At 32.4% G+C, this 18,187-nt stretch overlaps 1 long non-coding RNA gene across 1 annotated transcript; it reads right to left on the bottom strand.

The window, feature by feature from the left end:
• Positions 1–270: 270 nt before the first annotated feature.
• On the bottom strand, positions 271–15,846 carry LOC129311535 (uncharacterized). Its single transcript, XR_008593307.1, has 3 exons — positions 15,580–15,846; positions 14,558–14,626; positions 271–564 (listed from the first exon to the last, which is right to left on the bottom strand). It is a non-coding gene; the product is annotated as an uncharacterized LOC129311535 (long non-coding RNA).
• Between the last annotated feature and the right edge of the window lie 2,341 nt (positions 15,847–18,187).

The raw sequence follows: 18,187 nt of genomic DNA, 5'->3' as shown, positions 1-18,187 counted from the left end.
TTTTTATAAATTAGCTAGTGGCATAAGGTTTACTTCTAAATTAAGTCACACACAAGAAAGTTCTACGCCTAAACACATTTTCATAACTTTTCTCAATTTTCATTACTCTAGGGTGTCTAAAACACCATACATATGCTAAAAGCAATTCCTAACACCTAGAACACACTTTAAAGACTTAGGACTACTTGTACAACACGCCACATACACATATACTCATCCCTATCAAATTTTTACTCCTAAACCCCTTTAATAACAAGAACAAAAGGGGGAGGTTGTAGCACTGCATGATTCAATCATTATCAAATTCAACAATATGATAATAGTTTCTACACTTGTACTAGTATTTTGGCCTTATTGATTTTTTAACAATTTACATAAAACATTCCTAAGCCCAAAATACATCTCCAATTCATTAACAATATAGTGCAAGTGTAAATAAAATGCATCCTAATTGGCAATATATTATCTATTACACAAAATGAATCTAGGTAAGAGGCTTTATAGTAGGAATCATAGATTCCTAAGCCTCTAGAGCTTTTTTCCTTTTCATACCAGAGCTAGAACCTGTAAAATATTAAAATAGAAGGGTAAGTTTAGCCACTTAGTAACCATGGTACACTTATCCTATATAGTTGTACATCTATTGATCTAAACACATAAAAAAAGGGTTGGTTACCTAAAATATTCTATTACATGTAACACAAACTATCACTTCTCAAATTAATTCATTTTCATGTTTCACATCTCAAACAACATAGTACATTGCTATAAGACATACAAACATGAGACAATGACCTAATTCATTAGTTCCATACACATTGCCACAATACAGGTAATCATGTGACAAATACACATTCACTATCATAACTTGTTACAAACTTAACAACCATGTGACACATCAAATAAATACATATGCATGATTAAACCATCCTTATACCTTCCTTATTTTCTCTGATTAAAACTGTGAGTTAGAATATCAATTAGGGCTCTGTCCGTGTGACTGGACTACTCAAGCTCACCAATTGTGAGGTGTGATCTAGCTAAAGATCACAGTACTCACTCTAGGACCATGGCTTCCTACACTCTCAAATCTCTGAGGTCTCATATACCCTAATTAGTGATATGAAATAGGAAAGAGGAAAGGGGAAGAGAGAGAAGAGAGAAAGAAAGATGGAGAGAAAAACTGTATAATTCTTATTTAGATGCAAAACAAAATACAATTGAAGAAACTTAAGACTATTTATAGAGCCCTAAAATTAATTAAAATAATAATAAATTTAAATCTAAATCAAATCATAATTTCAAAGAAGATAAGGTATCTAGCTAGTCTAGATATTTTATTTTATTTAAAATAATACTTAAAGATAAAATAAATCTAAGATACTAAAGAAATACTAACAATCCCTAAATACTAAATCAAATCTTGATAAACACTAAACCAAATCAAATATAGTTCCCATCATTTCCCCCAGTTGAAAAACTCTCTACCAGAGAGGTAAATAGTTAGTAGTTGTTGAACAAAGAGGAGTCAATGGTACATAACTCCTATGTAGTGATCCACATGGCATATAAATCCAAATGACCCTTTCAAAGGATATAGTATTGTTAGACAGGACCTACTTGAGTGATAATCATTTGTTCATCCATGACAGTATCAATGGGGTTGGTAGATGGCGTAACAATAGGAAATGATGAAATTTGGGCATGGTAGGGTTGTGTACCTATAGAGAGCAAAAAGGGTGGCTTAAAAGTACCTTGTAAGGAGCAAGATTTTCGACATTAAATACTCGACTGATAGACATATTTAGAGGTGAATCTAACAAATAAATATTAGGCCTTAGTTTTTTTTAAATGTGAAAAGTGCTAGAACCATTAAAATGTAACTTCTTAAGCGAATTTCTTAGGTAACACTTTGGGCATATGCGACCAATAGCATAGTCTCTAACATCAAATTCTTGAGAACAATATTGTGCATTGGTAGTTAATTTATATGCATAATGACTCATTGCTAACTTACAACTAATCTCAATATGAAGATTGTGAAGGCGATGGGTAAAAGGTTTAGGTGATTCAAATGTACAAGTCATGAGAGAGATAGGTAAGAGGTTAATAGGTTGTTTGGGGTTGTACCCTTGAACAATTTAAAATGGATGCTTACTAGTGGATCGATTGACTGAATTATTATAGGCAAACTCTACAATCAAAAATACTAAATCCTAATTTCCCAGTTTATTACCGATTAGACTCTTGAGCAAGTCACCTAAATTACAATTAGTGATTTCAGTTTGACCATCAATTTGAGGATGAAAGGTAGAAGAGAACTTTAATTGAATATGAAGGAGCTTCTAAAGGGTCTTCTAAACATAACTAACAAATTTGACATCCCTATCCAAAACTATAGAAGTGGATGAAGACGAATGATCTCTAAAAAAAAATAGCTTAGCGAGATGTAACATCCTGAGTTTTAATTTAGAAAAACTAGTTTCCAATCAAGGGTAAATTAATAGTTATTAGATTGATTGTGGTTTAGATGTTAAGTTAATGTTTTGTGTCATTTGGATGTTATGTTGACAAGATTGAAGGGTAGAATGACAATTTAGGGAGAAACGCTCGAGCAGCAGTGAGAGTTTTCTTACTGTGCCATGTGTTGTGATGGAGGCTACATACGCCGCGGGACATGGTATAGATTTTTGCTTAAAATTTAAGTCTAAAGGTGTGAAATTAGAAGAGGAAAGAAGAGAAAATATAAATAGAAAGGGGAGGAGTTCATATCTGCTAAGGCATCAAATATTTAGAGCTCGAGAGTTTTCTTCAACTAGTGACTTGTCAGGTAAGTATCATACAGCCTTAAGATTCATTTCTATTCTACTTTCATTGAATTTGATCTGTTGATAAATCAAATCAGGAAGGTTTAAGGTGTTAGATCTAAAGGAAATGCTTAAAAAGGCCATTAAATATGGAACTAAAGTTTTATGACTAGTTCAAAGTTAAATGGTTAAAGTTTGAGGATTTAGGCTCAATTAACCTAGAAAGTTAGCTTAAAATGGTGAAATTGGGTGAATAAATGAGTTAGGAGGTTGTTATGATCATTTGAGTAGTTTATAGGGCTAATGACTATAGACAGTGGACTTATGAACTCAAAGGGGTCTAATTGAACTGGTTAGTGTGTTAAGGGATTTAGTTTAGCTAAATCAATGCTTATATTAAGTGTTGAGAATTGACTTGAGAACATTATGTTGTGTAGATTGAGCATTTGGGAAGTTGCTCATGAGAATTTGCACCTTCAAAGTCCTCTGTGATTAGTAACCCTTAGTAGTAAGGGTTAAAGGTATCTGGAGTAACCCTTTTACTTATTCATTTGTGAAATTGTTTACAATTTTTTTATATAACTATGTACATTGTGTTATAAATTGATAGAGTAGCAATATTGTGAAAGAGTATGCATGTGGGTATGTGAGTAATGTATGAAATGAATTTAAAGTGACATATGTAGACATGTGCATTGCATTCACGAGTATACCTTAGATTATGGTAGTGGGACACAGCCTTACTCCAAGTAAGTCTAGGAAGTCCTGATAATCTAGAGCGTAGAGGTTGAGTCCACCACGACATACTTAGGAGATCTTCATGATCTCGAGCGTAGAGCTTGACTTTTCCACAATGGACCTAGGATAATGATCCACGAGCATACCCTAGACTAGGGTCGGGGTCATGGTCTTACTCTATGTAAGGTTAGGAAGTCTTGAAGATCTTGAGCATAGAGCTTGACTCTATCACGACGAACTTAAGAGACCACCCATATGTGAAAAGGATTAATTAGTTTGAATAGAGGTATGTGGGCCCTATTCCATGTGACGAAAGTTCTGGTCTAAGCATAAAGATTGCTCCATAAGATGGAACCAGAAATGCATGAGTATAAGTATTATAGATTAATGATTATGAATTTGTGTGTATACATACTATACTATTTTACTAAACACTTGTTGCTTTATTTCTTGTTTATAATTTTGCTTACTAATCAATAATTAGGGTTACTTTTGAGTTATTGGGATGTATGTCTCTGTTACTTTTGTACACAAGTGAAGAGAGCATGAGAAGGTCGGGAAAGGAAGCGAGGAAAGAGTAGCCTCACTTGGTAGTGGTATGACTACTAATTATAAAGAATGAATGTATAAATTTGTAGTTAAAATTTGAGTTGCCAACTAGGATATATAAGTGTATGTGAATATGAGAATATGAATGTGTATATGAATTGTGGTTGAAAACTTGTTTGTACATATATATGATGTTACATCTCATTGAGGGTACCCTAGTGATGGGTACGTGGGTAGGCCTAGATGCTAATCAAGCAACTGTATATCATATGTAACTTGTTCTACTTGTTTATATGTAAATTGATGTGATGATTATGTGTGTATGTGAGATCTCGACACAAATGGTAAGGCTGAGCCCTATTTAGAAGAGTCAAGTATATTGTAATTTCTAACCATATGGTGAGGTGGAGCCCCATATATAAGAGTCAGATTGTTAAAAGTAAAACATGTTTATGTGTATTTGTGTTGTATGTAATGTGCCTCATATAAGTCTACAAGTGTGTAATGTGGCATTGAGAGGTCAATTTGAGTAATTGATATGATATATGTGATTAGAAGTGTTAGTCAGATGTATATTATCCTTTTAAACTTGATTCAATGGTTGAAGTAGTCTAATGGGATAAGGAATGAGAATTGAGTACTTAAGGTGTAAGTTTTTAAAAGAAAAGTAGCTTTTTGCATCTAGGTGTCTAATTTTAGATCGGACCTTCGGATCGAGTCCAAATTCATCTCATTAGATAGATTACATTATAAGCTTTATGTGGAAATGGTAGTTGTGGAAATGACGCATGGTGAAAGTTTGTCTTCTAAGTTATTAATTGCTGTCATATGCACCATGGTGCAATGTGTGCCACACTGTAGCTCATGGCATAAACAAAAATAGGTTACTCTATACCACATGCTATGGAACATGGTGGTACAAGCCACGGTGCATGGCACATATCATAGAAAAGTTTTTGTGCCTCTTTAAGTCTTGAGTTATATGTTTATGCTTCTATTACCCCTCTTATTTGAACATTTGTTTTATGATGTCGGGATTCTATATTTTGAAAATAATTTGAGAGCCTTTACTCTGATGTTGTATTGTGTTGTGTATGAGTTGAATGGTAAAGTTTGAATTGAGTAGGGACTTTACATGAGATGGGAGGCATCGGTGGTCTTGCTATATGGTACGAAGTGAGCCATTTTTGAGAAATAATTGATGACAGCTAGAACCAAATCATGCCCTTACACTGTCTTAGGCAAACCTAATACAAAGTCTATACTAATATCCTTCCAAGGTGCCTCGAGGATTGGTAAGGGCATATACCACCTTGTATTTCTTTTTTTGCCTAAGCAGTATGGCATGTGAGACATTAAACTAGGATCCTATTAATGTCTTGCTTGAGGGAGGGCTAGTAAAACCTATCATCTATTAAAGTTATGATTTTTTGAATACCAAAATTTCCAACTAAACTGCCGACATGTAATTCCTAGATGAGAAAATCATGCATTGAAGTATGAGGATACACAGTCTAGACCTCAAAATAAGTACCCATCAAGGAACAAGAAGTCTACATGTTCACAATGATGGCTATCATTAACTTCTCGATATATAAGTCAAAAGATAGGTAGAAGGTGTAATCATCCTTCAGTCTCTTGAATCCCTAATAACAATAACGATTAATGTGTTTAGAAGGTGGATTCTTCTGCTCAAGGCATCAGCCAGCTTATTCTGAACTCTAGCTCGATGCTTTACAATGAAAGTGAATTCTTACATAAATTCAACCCATTTAGCATGTTTGGCATTCAAGTGCCTTTAAGACCTTAAGAATTTAAGTTCTTGGTGGTTAGAATATAGAACAAATCATTAAGGTAAGAGATAGTACTTCCTATGCTTAAGTGAATGAACAATGGCATAGAATTCCTTGTCATACATTGAGTACCTTTGCCTTGTTTCATTGAGTTTATCACTAAAGAATGCTATTAGGTAGCCTTCTTGGCTAAAGATGCCTCCAATTCCTATACTTGAGGCATCACAGGCAACCTCAAAGCACTTATGAAAATTAGGTAGTACAAAACGGGGGAACCTGACAACTTTTCTTTAATGGTTTGGAAAACCTTGGATGCTGCAAAAGTCCAATTTTTTTTTCTTCAGGAAATCAGTTATGGGTGTCATGATGGTAATAAAGTCTCATATAAAACATCTATAGAAGGATGTTAAGCCATGAAAGCTTCTTATTTCATGGAGGGTCCTTGGTTCAAACCATTCTCAGATAGGCTTAACCCTATCTGGATCAGTAGATAGGACATGTTTAGAAATAATGAATCCAAGAAAAGTGACTTGGCCCTATAAGAAGGAACATTTAGGGAGGTTAATATAGAATTGTTCCTTACGCAAAATAAGGAAAACCTACTAGACATAGACTAAGTAGTCGTCCCTAGATTTGCTAAATATTAGTAAGTCATCAAAGTATATACAACCAAGAATTTTCCCAAGTAAGGTTGAAGTAAGTGAGTCATAACTCTTATAAAGGTGCTAGGGTCATTTGTTAAGTCAAAAGGCATAACTAACCATTCATATAATCCATCCTGGGTCTTGAATGCAGTTTTCCATTCATCCCCAGGCTTAATCCCAATTTGATGATACCCACTTCGAAGATCAATTTTGGAAAACCAAGTAGACCCATAAACTAAGTCCAGCATGTTGTCAAGCTTAAGGATTGGAAATCAATACTTAATGGTTATTTATTAATGGCTTGGCTATCCACACACATCCTCCAAGTCATCTTTCTTTGGGGTTAAGAGGGAAGGTATAGCACATAGGCTAAGTGTAACATCCTGAATTTCTTAATCCTGTGATTAGCTATTAATCGAGGGTAAAGTAGTGATTAGTTTAGGATTAGACATTTAGATAATTATATAATGATTTGACTCATTAGGATGTTAAATGAATAGACACGAGTAGAAGGATCGTGTTTTGAGTTGAAGCAAGTGTGCATGGTGAGAATTATTCTCACTATGCATGGTAAGAATTATTTTCACTATGCCATGTGTCACAGGTTGTAATGCATGCACCGTAGTGTATGAATCAGAAAATGACCCCATAAGTTATGAATTTTGGGTGAATTTTAGGGAGGAAAATCTAAAAACACATTAAAGGAGAGGAAAGAAAGCTAAGGTCTGTTAGGGAAAGCTATTCCAAAACCATGAAAGGTGCTTTTGATTGGTAACTTATTAGGTAAGCTACATATAGCCCTTACCTTCTATTCTATCCAAAATTCTCTGAATATGAGTTATAGAGAAATTGAATCGATGAAATTTTAACAATTTGATTATTACCCAATAGTAATAAAAAGGTTCTCGAGAGTTAAGTTAGAGCTTTATGACTGGTTTAAAGCCAAATGATAGAGCTTTGAACCCGTAGGCTCGATTTGGCCCTAAATCAAGAGGATTTTAGGGTGAAAATTCTGTTTGAGTGAAATGAAACCAATTAAGGCGATGTGAAGTAGTAATCAAATAGTAATAAACCTAGAGTAGATTAATGAAAAAGAATATATAACTAAATATAGTCACAAGTAGTAATTTTATACTTTTGGTCAAATTGAACTAATTGACTAAACTATGCCAATTGTACTTAGATTGGCATATCAAGCATGTGAGTGGAGAAAGAAAGCTTGTAACAAGCTGTTGTGGAAATTGAAATCCACGGGTAACTTTTCTAATGACAGAAGGGTTGAGGTAACCGAATAACTCTTTTTTTTTACTATTTATTATAACTGTGTGTGAGTATGGTATGTAGTACATGAAATTATTTTGAATCATGCATATTTTGCAGCACTAAATTTTTATTTCATAAAAAGGGGTTTTAGTTAAATGAGTAATGAAATCTGATATAAAAATGTGTATATGTACATGTATGAGTAAAGTGGTGATTGGGAATCTGTGAATGGTTTGGAAAGCATGATCATAGGGGTAGGAGATCACCTGACTGGAGACGTGGTGATATGACCATATGGCATATTTTTCTTAGTGCCCGATAGGGTGCAATGTTGGATAATTATACCTCCTTAGTACCTTTGAGGTGCGGTGTTAGAGATGATCTCCTTAATGCTTATTGAGGTGTGATGTTGAAGTTTTGGACTCTTTAGTGTTTGTGTAATACGGTGTTGGAGTCAACGACACCCTATTATGTGTATTGGGGGAAATTATAGTCTGAAAGTGAGATAGAACACCTTTAGTTGGGTGATTCTACCATTAAAGGTGAGCTCAAGGCCAATGAGATTGTATGTTAGTCTAAATGAGCCTATGATTTTGAGTAGAGGTGATTTGGATATTCAGATGGTAGAGATCATACATATATTACAAAAGTGGTGAAAAGCATTGAAAGTGGTGATATATGCTATGCTGATAAGATTTAAATGGAATATGTGATATATGTTATGTTAAATGATATATTATGCTTTACTTTCATATAGTTACATTTGATAGTCAATAGGAGTGAGTTATTCTATTATTAAGATTTTTATCTCACGTCATGGTTACGTTTTTTAGGATAGAGCAGTGATCAGGGAAAAGGAAAAGAATCAGGATTGGCTTAGAATTGTTGAAGCCTTATGAACTTAGAGTTATTAATCTAGTGTGAATTTAGTGTATATAAGTTGCCATGGGGATTGTATGCATTCCTTGAGCAGTGAAATAGAGAAAATGTAGTGATTTTGTGAAATTTTAGCCCAATTGTGTATATATGTAGTGAAATGAGAATCAAGGGCTAAGATTTGATTATGTATGTGTTATGAGTTTTGGTGAATCTTAGCCCATAGGTAAAATTATGAATATAGATAGATGTGATTTTGATGAGAAAAGGGCCAAGTAAACCAAGTTGTGTCAAATTGTAATAAATTCTGAAAAGTTGAGAAATGTGAAAATTAACTATTGAGGGGTTAAATTTTGGGATAGGTATATATATGTGATATATTGTGGTTAATCAGGTGTAATAGATCCTTTTAGACTTAGTTCAAGGCCTTATGTGTTCTAATGAGAGAAAAGGATCAATTTGAGTGTTTGGCTGTGTGAAATTTTTTTAAAAAGGTGACTTTTTACACCTAGGTGTGCAAATTTCAATCAAATGATTAGATCGTGTCCAAGCTTGTCTCATTAGCTAGCTTATGAGATAAGCTTCATGTGGGCACTTTAATCACTCTGATCGGACATTGTATATGAAAACAGTGCATGCTGGAAGTTTATCATTTTTGTTGTCAAATGACAGCAGAAAATTTGAATTAGTGTGTTGCGGCACATGGTATCTCACGCCGTGGCACATGACACAAAGAGTCATGTATGTATTACACGCCGCAGCACATAGTCCATTTTCTAGCTTGATTTTGTGGTTTTTTTAATGCATGCAATTTAAGATAGAAATGCTTGTGGATTGTGTCCACTGCGCATTATACAAGTGTATTGAGATTTTGATAATTTTGCAAAATGAGTCTTGGGCCAAGCTTTCCAAACAAATTCTTTAATTACTGATTGTTTTGATTAATGTGGTGATTGGGTTAACTTTCCCCTGTATTGAGCGGATATAGGAGGAAGTTACACTAAGACTATGCTAGATGTATCTTTTCTCAAGTAATCCATTAACTTGTTAGTTTAGCTCATCTTTATCTTTCAAGTTCATTTTGTAGTGTGGTAAAGTAGGAACTTTTAATTCGGGAACTAAGTCTATTGCATGTTAGATATCTCTCATGGGTGGCAATTCTAAAGGTAATTCCTCGAGTGCCACATCTTTAAATTCATATAAGAACTAGGACACTTCAATAGGTATAGGAGTTTATGTATGTTGGGCAATGACTTTTGAAACAATTGCAAGAATAATGTTAGCCTCCTTGCTTTTTTGCACAAATTGCTTCTCTTTTAGTAAGTGGAGGTTATGACATTTTGATTTTGGACTTATAGAGTTAGGAGAACTCTTGCCTTTAGTTTCTAGTTTAGCATGATGTAAAAGAATAGTCTTATCGTCATGCTTGAATGTATGGGTATTTGCTCGGTCATGAATACTAACATGACGGTCATAAATCTAAGGTTGTTCCAATAAGATGTGCGACATGTGTAACATCCTGATTTCTTAATTCTAAAACTAATTAGTAAGTAGGGGTAACTTAGAAAATTAGTAAGTGATTAGGATTTTTTATGACAATTTGGTATTTTGACTATTTGAAATGTTGAATGAGAAAATATAAGTGAAAGGATCACGTTTCAAAGTGAAGCATGTACACGCAATAAGAATTTCCCTTACCATGCCATGTGCCACGCACAAGCTGCATGCACCACGGTATATGGCATAGAAAAGTGGTTAATAGATATGTATATAGCTCGTGAAATTAGAGAGGAGAGGTGAAAACACATGGAGAAGAGGAACGGAACCTTTGCTTTGCTAGGACATCCAATTTCAAAGTCGAAGGAGATACTTTTGACTAATAGCTTACTGATAAGTTTCATACTGCCTTTAGCTTTAATTCTACACTAATTTCTCTTAGTATAAGTTATAGAGAAATTGAATTGAAAAGTTTTAAAAGGTTTGTTTCTTACCTTTTTATAATAAAAAGATTCTCAAGAATTAAATTAAAGTTTTACAACTAGTTTGGAGTTAAACAATAAAGCTTTAAGGCCGTATGCTCAAATTAACATTAAACTAAGAGAAGAGGAGAGTGGAAATTGGGAAGAAAGTGGTTAGAATGGGTAGAAGTGATAGAAAGGGGTGATTAGATTGTAATGACCCTAGATTAATTGAGTGAAAGGAAGAAAATGCTTAAATGTGGTTTTTAGTGATAATTAGTACTTGTGGTCATTTTGGTTAAGTGACTAATAGTGCTAATTGTGCATAGATTAATGTGTTGCACATGTTAATTGAGAGAGAAAGTGTGTGGGGGAGCATTAATTGTTGAAAAATTCATGGGTAACCCTTTTTTATGATAGAAAAGTTGAGGTAACTGAATAACTTTTTCTATTTGATTGTCTATTATAACTATTTGTGAGTATTATAGCTATTGCATGAAATGGCTTTAGATTATGTATGTTTTAAGAAAAAAAAATGTTTGTACATGAAAAAGGATTTTAAGGAAATGGATTTCAAAGAAATGGTTTTTATGAAATGTGTGATTATATAACTATTTATATCTGGATTTAGAACTCAAACTATTTGGTTGTATATGACCATGATCATGGGGGTAGGAGTTCACTCATAAGGAGAAGTAATGAGAAGTCTATATGGCATTATTCTCCGTAATTCCTGACAAGGTGTGATGGTAGAGAATGTCATCTCCTTAATACCTATTGAGGTATAGTGTTAGAGATTATCTCCTTAGTACTTATGTGGGGTGCGGTATTAGAGATCATAGCTCCTTAGCATCTGTGAGATGTAATGTTAGAGTAACAACACCCAATCATTATGTGTGATAGGGAAAATCATAGTCTGAAAGTGGGAAAAAACACCTTTGTATGGGTGATTCTACCACTAAAAATGTGCTCAAGTCAATGAGTGTGTATTGGCCTAATAAGAGCTTATGGTTTCGATCGGGGTGATACGAAAGTTCAGATGGTAGTTGATCATGCTAGTGGTGATAATTTGTAATGAAAAGTGTTTTATAAAGTGAAATTATATGATTTATTTGATTATGTATATGCAATGCTTGTATACAATTTCTTATGATAGTTAGTAGTAATGAGTTATTCTATTACTAAGATTATTATCTCACCCTGTGGTTACATTTTTATAGGTCAGGGTGGCAAGCTGAGAAAAAGGGAAAGACTCAAGTCCTACATAATAGTGCTACGGTAGTGAAAATCAAGATCTTGTGTAATGAATTTTCTTTTGTTGTGTGTTATAAATGAATAAGTTGTCATAGGATTCATGTGCATGCTTGATTGTAAAATATGATGATTTTGTAAATCTTAGCCTTATACCTATGAATGTGTATTACATGTGATGAAATAGATGATATTGGGCTAAGATTTGATAGTGAATGTGTAAGTAGTGGTTATATGGTGAGTTGTGAATCCTAGCCTAATCATAGTGAAAGGTGATTTTGGATAGGGTTGTGTTGTATGAAAATATGCATGTGGGAATACGTTTGATGTGATGCTTGTGTTGTAAAGCCATGAATATATTGGCTAAATCTTGATGTGTGTATAAATGATAATGCTATTGGTCAATTAGGTGGGAATGGTCCTTTTGGACCTAGTTCTAAACTTGAAATGGTCTAATGAGACAAAATATGTTATTTGAACACTTTAGTGCTTGAACTTTTAAAGAAAAACAGCTTTTTACACCCCAATTATCCAAATTCAGATCGGATCGTTGGATCATGTCTAAATTTATCTCATTAGTTAGCTTATGCAATAAGTTTTGTATGGGCACTTGAATTACTCCGATCAAATGTCATATGTGAAAATGGTTCACATTGAAAGTTTACTTTTGTGAACTATCATATGACAGTAAAAAATGTCATGTACGCCACGGCGCATGGTGCCACATGTCATGGCATGGCATAGACAGGAAGCCTGTGGCTCTATGCCATATATTGCGACACATATGGTGAAGGCCGTAGTACATGGCCCCTCTTCTAATGATGTTTCTTTGATTTTAAACCTTTGCATTGAGGGTGATGAATGTAAGAAATTATCTTCTGCCGTGCAATTTATCATATGTTATTATTTTCAAATGGTTTTAACAAATAAGTCTTGGGTTCCCAAGCATTTTAAATAATTTTCTTCGACTTCAGTTTGGTATATGATGTGGTGATTGTGGTAACCCCTTCTAGTATCAGGTGTATATTAAGTAAGGTAACAACACGTCCATGGGAACAACAATGCAAAGGACTTCCTTTTGATAGTCACCTAAACAAAGGAGCACTTGATATTGTTGCGTTAAAGGCAAGGAAGTATTATCAATCCAAGTAACATGTTAGCAAATAGACAATAATGCCTTGCTATCACTATTGTGGGCCCTATAACTATTCCACATTAGCAAATAATAGAAAAGATTATAGGTCTTTAAATATCACGCCTAGAAAATATGGGAGTGACCGACATAGGGTACACACTTAAACACATATCCTTTAAGTCTAATTCAAGAAATTTTTTATTTTTTTTTATACTTGTTACTTAAATGAAGCCTAAATATTTTGTGGAAATTTCGGCAACATTTCCCTTGTAAATGGAGTTTCTCAAAATTTTATAATATCAATGTTCAAACAGATATTGTAACAATTAGGAGCTCAGCTCCTTCCAGCCGGCGGACAAAGTATTTAACAAAATAAAGACCCTTACCATAACCTAAGTGGAGCACCTATAATATTATTTACATAGGTACAATATATAAATTAGAATTTTACATAAAAAATAAAGTTTAACCAAAATGATGTCTCAACTTCAATTCGATAACAGATCGCTTGAATGCTTTGACAAAGTACAAGCTATCTGAGATCAAAAATATTTTTCGGTGAATAACGTCACAACCATAATATTTTGTAGAATCAAAATGAATAAAATATAACCATTACATAAATTAAATTAGAAAGCAATTTAATGTAACACATTTGTAAACTTGGAATAAAAATTTTAAAGAACTTCATAACAATAACATTTAAATCTATAATAACAAAGTAGCTTTAACATTTGATATTGATAAATCAAAATAATTACATAAATGCATAAGTGAAAATAATAATATTTGATAATTAAAAACCATTAGAGTGTGAAATCATTAATTAAATAAAAATTTAAATTTCTAGGGATTTATCAAAACAATTCACGAACGTAGACACACAGTCCACGAAGGCAAATAATCAAACGTGACTTATGCCACAAAAACAAATGTGAACACACAGTTCACGAGGGTAAGTAACCAAACGCAGTTGAAGTCATGAAACAAAATAGATACACAGTCTATAAGGGTAATACTAACCAAATGTGAATATGAGACTTACGAATAATAAACGTGAGAATAGAGCTTAGGAAAATCGAACTAGCTAGTTATTTACAATAACACGCCAAGGGCTAATGAAACTGTCGTTAGCAACCAGTATTCTGTATAAAATTCCCTTCAAATCCATTTTCAAATATGCAAGAAAATCATTACTATTGAAATATAATTTTCATTCTCATGATCAAACTCACATAAATAGTTTTGAGCATTAAAAACTTGCTAAAATAAAATTTCATGACTAACATCCATGGTTGGCATTTATTTAATAATTCAAAAAAAATAGTCTCATCAATCTTGAAAGTATTCTTCATAAAGAAAAACATACACATACCATAATTCAAATATCCTTCAACATTTTTTTATAATTTTCCAAGGTAAAAATAATTTAATTAATAAAGTATTAAATACATTATATAATTGTTATTCAATGATCTATGTAACAAAATATCTTTAAAAAAAGAATTTAATTGATAAGTTAGTTGGGACGCTATCCGCTTACCTGTAATATCCTCAAGGCTCAAAACTCATTTCTTATGACTCCAATCGAGCTTTCCTTCTTCCAAACATCCTGTAATATATAACATTATTTTAATAGATTTTATTTTTAAACTATCAAGATTCCTTTTCGAGAGAACCCACTCAACCATAATTAACAATAATAACTTTGAAGTTTTAGGAATACAATTCACACATGAAGGTTTTTCCCATAACATTCAAACCATAGTTAATTATTCAATTAAATTATAATCTTTCTTTGGGCTTTTTGTCAAACACCTACTGTATAATATTCTAAATTATTCAATAAAAAGTTATAACCTTTAATTTTCTTGCCCAACAAATGTCAAGTATCCAAATATAATTTCAAAATGATAATACATATTAAGAATTATAAGCCATATAACTCTCAATAATCTAAAATTCAGATAAGATCTCATTAATTCTTTAGATAAATTCCTTCACAAAACTCAATTAAGATTAACCAATTAACAAACCCTAAGCCCAATCATGCTTCTTGTAAGATTAACAAGATTGCACAAAAAAAAAATCAATCAAAACTCTCCTAGTAGGCATTTTATTAAATATTTTACAAACATTTAATCTTAAACTTATATCCAAGTTCTTCTTCCTTATATCCTTTTCAAAATTTCTCAACATCAATATTTAGATTAATCAATCATCCTAAATTTCATTCTTTTTAACTGAATCAAAATAATGCTCAAATAAAATTCAAACCCACGCTACATCTAACTCTAATAATATGAAATTTCAGTTCGCCTAAACCTCTCCTCAATTCAAACACGCACAGTAGCCAAGTAAGAGGAAAATCACAATCTCTATAATTCAAACACTCACACAAGATAATGAAGAAAGAGAGTTCAATACCCTTTATCACTGCAGCAACCATTCCTTTAACACACACACACGCACAGAATTGAAGAGGGAGGAAGAGATCTGATAATCTTTTTTTTTTTTTTTTTTATCTCTAACCAACAATAGCTAGAAGGAGACGCTGCTACTCACATAAGAAGGAGGAGGAAGGAAGAGATCCTCACGTGTCCACAACAGCCACCCGAATAGAGACCAAAAAGCATCGTGAAACAGGGGAGGAGAAGAACACGCAAACCAGAGACAGGGACAAGAAAAAAACAACAAACCAGAGATAGATTCAAGGCAGCAGCAACAGAAAGACAGAGTACCACACCGGCAACAAGAGGGAAGAACAATAGAAGTGATAGATGCTCCTTGAAACTCTCTCTCACGCTTGCTCTCTCGGTGTGCCCGGACGAAAATAAGATGAGATGAAGGGAGAAAAATATCTAATAGCTAGGAGGGCAAAATAGTAATTTCAAAAAGCTGTGGCTCAAAAATAAAATTTCCTTTCTTGGCACTCAAAGGTTCGAATATTAGACCTATAACTATAACCCCACAATAGTTACCAATAAGCTACAAATTCACCTTGCTAAATTTACTCTAAAAGTTAATAAATATGCACTTAAAATATATAATTAGTTTATTTTTTCCAATTTATTTATCTGAGTTATTACACTAAAAGAAGAGAAATTTTGCTCTATGAAAAAAGTTTTAGAAGACTTATTGTCCCACAATTTAGTACAAGAAGTCTAACATTCTTTAGAAAAATATTGTGGAGGCAAAATTACCTTTAACGTTATATTTTAGTATGGGTAAAATGACAAATGAGCCCTTAATTTTTTTAAAAAATTATTTTGAACGTTCTATATTTTATATACTCTATATAGGAAATCAATAACTTTTTTTATTTTTAAGAAACTGAAAACATTTCCAAATTGGTTATTTAGCATAGCTAGTCTATAAAGTCCATCAATTTATATTTTTATATATTTTTAAAATAATAACAAACTTTTTACACCGGTTCTATGAAACTAGTGTAGAAAGTAGTTTGTAAACTGCTTATTTAAAGATGTTTTTTTTTTCAACACTGAAAACTTTGTACATGGATTATTTAAAATAACTGATTAAATAACTAGTGTAGAAAGTCAATAATTTTTTTAATCTGTCTTTTTTAAAAAAACCAAAAAATTCTACAATTGTCATTTAAAATAACTGGTGTAGAAAGCCAATCAATTTTATTTTTAAAAAAGATAATAGCAAAAGTTGTACATCGGGTCATGGGATAACCAGTGTAGAAAGTAGTTGTACATTAGCTATCTAAAGAATGAGTGTAGAAAGTGAGAGGAAAGTTTACTTATTTATGAAAATGCTACTGCACTATTGCAAGAAGATCTTTTTACATCGGTCATTTTAGACTTTTCTTGTCAATTATTAATAAAAATCAATGTGAGAAGTGATTTTTTAAATATAAAATATTTTTTCAACACATTAGTTTGTTATTCCTTCCACCTCTCTTCTTCATTTCAACCTTTATTCCTTCTAATTAATTCACCATTTTTTATTTTTTTTCAGATATAGTTTCATAACCTTGTTTACAAAATTCCTGCATTTCCTTTTACTCTAGTTAGCCACGTGAAGACCACTCCCATTTATAGTCATATGCATCGTGTGATACTGTGAGAATCACTTGGTGCTGGATCCTAGAGTAACTAAAAGGAGATCTCTATTATCAATCCTAACATGTGAGTGTATAAATAGTAAGGTGTCAATTTTTATTTTCACATGTATTTGTCCTTTCTAGTCTCATCAAATTTTGATCATGTTCTTGTCTATTGGTCTGGGAAGCAAATCCAAAACTTGTTTCATCTCTTTATTTGTGGTTCTTGGATCATATAAGCATTTGAATCAAAATTTAGTTTTAATTATTGTTCTAGTCTATTTTTTTATTTTAAAAATTTATGAGACATGGTTCTTGAAATCTAAAATTAATATTAGTAGTACTACTTCTAACATATTATTATATTTTTTTTCTTTTTCCTTGTGTTTCTAATCAACTTTGTGTTTTAAAAAAATTGTTTTTTTAAACAATAAATTGGTTTATTTTCCATAGGAGAAAAACATTTTTTATTTCAATTATTCTTGTTTTTAATTAATTTTACATTCTTTTATTTTTTCAATCATCATTTTACCTTATTTTTATATATAAGTTGTTCGCCAGTAGATTTACACAGGATCATTATTCCTCCTTATGGATTATAAGGAATAATACATGATATGTTGTATTGGATGAGATGGTTATTCCTTCCCATGAATTATAATGAATAAGATATGATATATTGTATTAAGTGAGATAGTTATTCTTTACTATTGTATATGAAATATATATCTATATTGCATAATAGGTGGGATGGTTATTACCCACCAAGATTGATATGTTAATTGAAGGAATGTTTTGATTGCATATATGATGACCATGGCATGATTGTCAATTTGGTTAACTAATGAAGATTGGAAAATTGTTTTATCCTTCAAAATTTGAAATGTGAATAATTGAACATAGTGACATTATTTTATTGTACAATGAAAAATCATTTGTGAAAAACTCTGGTGCATCTTTGCTTCCCTTACGCACACTTGGTTATTTATGCACTTACTAAGTCAATAGTAGATTCACTCCTCTCTTGATATTTTTTCTAGATGAGGCTATTGTCAAAATTCCTTATGATGAGATACCATTCCTAACTAGATGACATAGACA

Source organism: Prosopis cineraria, unplaced genomic scaffold, assembly GCF_029017545.1.
Source record: "Prosopis cineraria cultivar Desert tree isolate PC_DT_omini unplaced genomic scaffold, ASM2901754v1 PC5, whole genome shotgun sequence".
Classification (NCBI taxonomy): Eukaryota; Viridiplantae; Streptophyta; class Magnoliopsida; order Fabales; family Fabaceae; genus Prosopis; species Prosopis cineraria.
Note: the sequence above shows the minus strand (reverse complement) of the source record. Positions and strands in the feature narration are given on the sequence as shown.